This window comes from Galeopterus variegatus, unplaced genomic scaffold (genome assembly GCF_000696425.1).
Source record: "Galeopterus variegatus unplaced genomic scaffold, G_variegatus-3.0.2 Scaffold3558, whole genome shotgun sequence".
In the NCBI taxonomy this organism is placed as follows: Eukaryota; Metazoa; Chordata; class Mammalia; order Dermoptera; family Cynocephalidae; genus Galeopterus; species Galeopterus variegatus.
In genome coordinates this window covers 59,782-62,873 of record NW_007729669.1, presented here as the reverse complement: position 1 = coordinate 62,873, position 3,092 = coordinate 59,782, and positions in this window count along the sequence as shown.

The window sequence follows — 3,092 nt, the reverse complement described above, 5'->3', positions numbered from 1 at the left end:
CATCATAGAGTCCAGATGTCCCAAGACTAAAATTCTGAAAATTTAAGAGAAAATTCTGAAAATAACCCCCAAATTGGGTTTGCTTTGCTTCTCAAAGTTTTGCATTTTCAGTTTTATTATTAGGTTTCCAAATGTCTCATGATTTCTTTCTGACATACTAACACTTTTATAATCAAATCCACCAGCATATTCCTCACTTGGTGCTGCCACCGAAAGCTGTCAGTGAAGTAACCCCTGCATGAAGACTATTGTGCGGAGTTTAATTTGAGAGGTTGGGAAAGGGCAATGAAGACCAGATGCCTCCACGGACGTGATGATATTACCTTCCGTCAACAGCATGACCCTCCATGGCCACACACAAGCATACAGACAGATCCAGGGAACCTAGAGAAAAGCAAGATATCCCTGGGGCCATTGAATTGTATTTGATGACTTTTATGCATGGAAATTTAGATAACAAAACCCAAAATGCTGACAGTGGTGGCAAGGTGGAAAGAAATCTAAGAGGAGACAGTTTGTTGATTTCAATGTGTAAGGCCTGTAGATTTAGCTCCGGGGGTTCAAAAGATGAATGTGGACTGTGGAGGCAAACATGTACCTGCCAGTTTTGCTCATTTATATTTGCTGTTTGATGTGCCATGAGTTCTTTGGCCCCAAAGCTGTATTTACATTTTTTAGTGTCTGTGAACTGAAACATGACGTTTTGGAAACACTTAAAATATTTTTTAACCAATTTTCTGAAAAATTATTGTACATGACCATATAAATCAAAAAGAAGAACTGTCTTCACAAAGGCCAAAATCTATCAGAATTAGCATCTGACATATTCAAGGCTATAAATTTTAATAGTTAAAAACATTTGGCTGGATTCCTTTTTTGATATGACTGCCAGAATTTGTAGTCAATAAATAATCTAATATGCTCAAGAACTAACAACCTGAAAAAAAAAAGTTTAAATGAAATGCACCATTGGCATAATGAAAAGGGGTGAGCAACTTTATTTTTTCTAAACTGGAAAATATTACNCACCATTGGCATAATGAAAAGGGGTGAGCAACTTTATTTTTTCTAAACTGGAAAATATTACTGCTGTTCAGGTAAGAAAGAGAAAGCTGTGTATATTTTTCTTTTTAATTATATGTCAAATATATAACTCTAAAACAATTGCCAAAGCACTATGTGTTTGAAGTCTCATGAAAATTCTTCCTTTGTATTTAAAATGAAATGACTAAAAAATCTATAACGATGTTTATGTTTTTAAACAAGTTTGAAGTCATAGAACTAACTGGCATCAAACGCCTTGTATCTCACTTCCCAGGAAGAGGAAGTTTTCTCTACATCTTCGGTAGACTAATTACTTGCAATTCCCCTCCCCCCCCCATTAATAACAACCAGAATAAAGTGAAGCTGCATTTAGGCAAGTTTTAGTTAATGTGATGCATCTCAATGGAAACAGCCATCTCACTCCAAAGCCTCGAAAAATAATTAAGAAAGGTATTTCCTGAAGTCTCTTAAGTAAGCAGCAGAGAGGGTGTGGTGGGGAGAATCACATTTCTAACTTCCAGCAAAACCCCCTAAAAATCCTCTAAGCATCTTTGTTTTTTATTTCTCCCTCTTTCCCTGAAGTGTTATTAATCAGAGGACTGCTCCATACTCCATGTTCTTTCTCTGAGTTTCCTGGAACAGCGCCAGGCCCCTGCTACCTGCTACCATTTTTCCTAGTTTCCAGGCCTAGTAATTTTTCTAATAGTTATGTAATGAGTTTTCTCATAAAGAGTACTTCAGCCTTCTCTTTTGACTTAAACTCTGTGCCTTGGCCCATTCAGAATCCCAGAAAGCTCAGTGGAAACTGAGCAGCAGACAGAGTAGCCACTTTAGAAGACGGGGCAGACAAAGGCTGAGTTTAGACCCCTATCCTACCCCATCACACAGTTGTGCTTATCTCCTTGCCTAGAAACAAAGGCTCGAATCAGTCAAGCGAGAGTTCTAATCTTTACTCTGCTACAACTGCCTAACTCATTCAGCTTAGTCTTTTGTTGATCTGCTTTAAGTCATAAAATAAATGGCAGCAAATATAAAATTAAACAAATCCTAGCATATTTAAGTCATTCAAAATATGCTTTGTTGTCTTCAGTAACAAAAGGACACTCCTCGTCTATTTGCACTCATAAAAATGCTTTTAAGATAATCCATTTATACAATTAACTACTATCCCTTTAATATAATACTAGCCCACATCAGCTATCAAAGCTGCCTTTAAAATCTTCTACATTTGGAAATGGCCGTGGACTTTGTAATGTAGTACCTGGGATACAATCTTCCTAAACCTCTATCTTCTCATCTGTCATGGGCTATAAAAGGGGGTGATATTGGCTAGAGAAAGTAAAATTGCTTTCATAAAATGTGGCATGGCCTGAGGTAAAACAATGGCGAAACTAGAAAAGCCACCAATTTCATGAGGACTGTTTTAACACTCCCTCAACCAGAACTTAGCAAATGTTTACTGCATAACAGTCTGGCTAAGTCCCATGTTAGGAGATGATGGTACAAAGACTGTTTCAGCCAGCCATGTGCTGGAGCCAATAGGTAAATATTCAGGGACTGTGTGAAGCAATTTTTAAACCCTTGGAAAATTGAAATTCACAGTAAAATAGGTAAATGGTACAAATCAGGACTCCAGCACTCCAGAGTGGGCTTATCAGTACATCACTGACTCAGCCCTCAGGAATCTAAGTTGTGTGAATGCCCAATAGACTCAACATAATTCAACATCATTTCAATATGATGAATACTAAGATAAAGGACCCACCAAGGGAGCATAGAGATGAGGTAGATTAAGACACGTTTTCCACTTTGATATTGATACTGAAATGATGTTTCTGCTGTTGACAGGACTGGTGCCATTTTAAGAAAACCCCTCCATTTTGTAAAAACTCAGGTGGGAAAAACCTGGGCAGGAAAATGTGGGAGGGCCTGGGAGGAGCCATGCTAACATCAAAATTAGCTTATGTACTGTTGGCTTGCTTGCATTGGCTAATAACTCCTAGCATGTTGATCAGGTGACCGGGCGACCGAGTTGCCGTGCTTGCAGC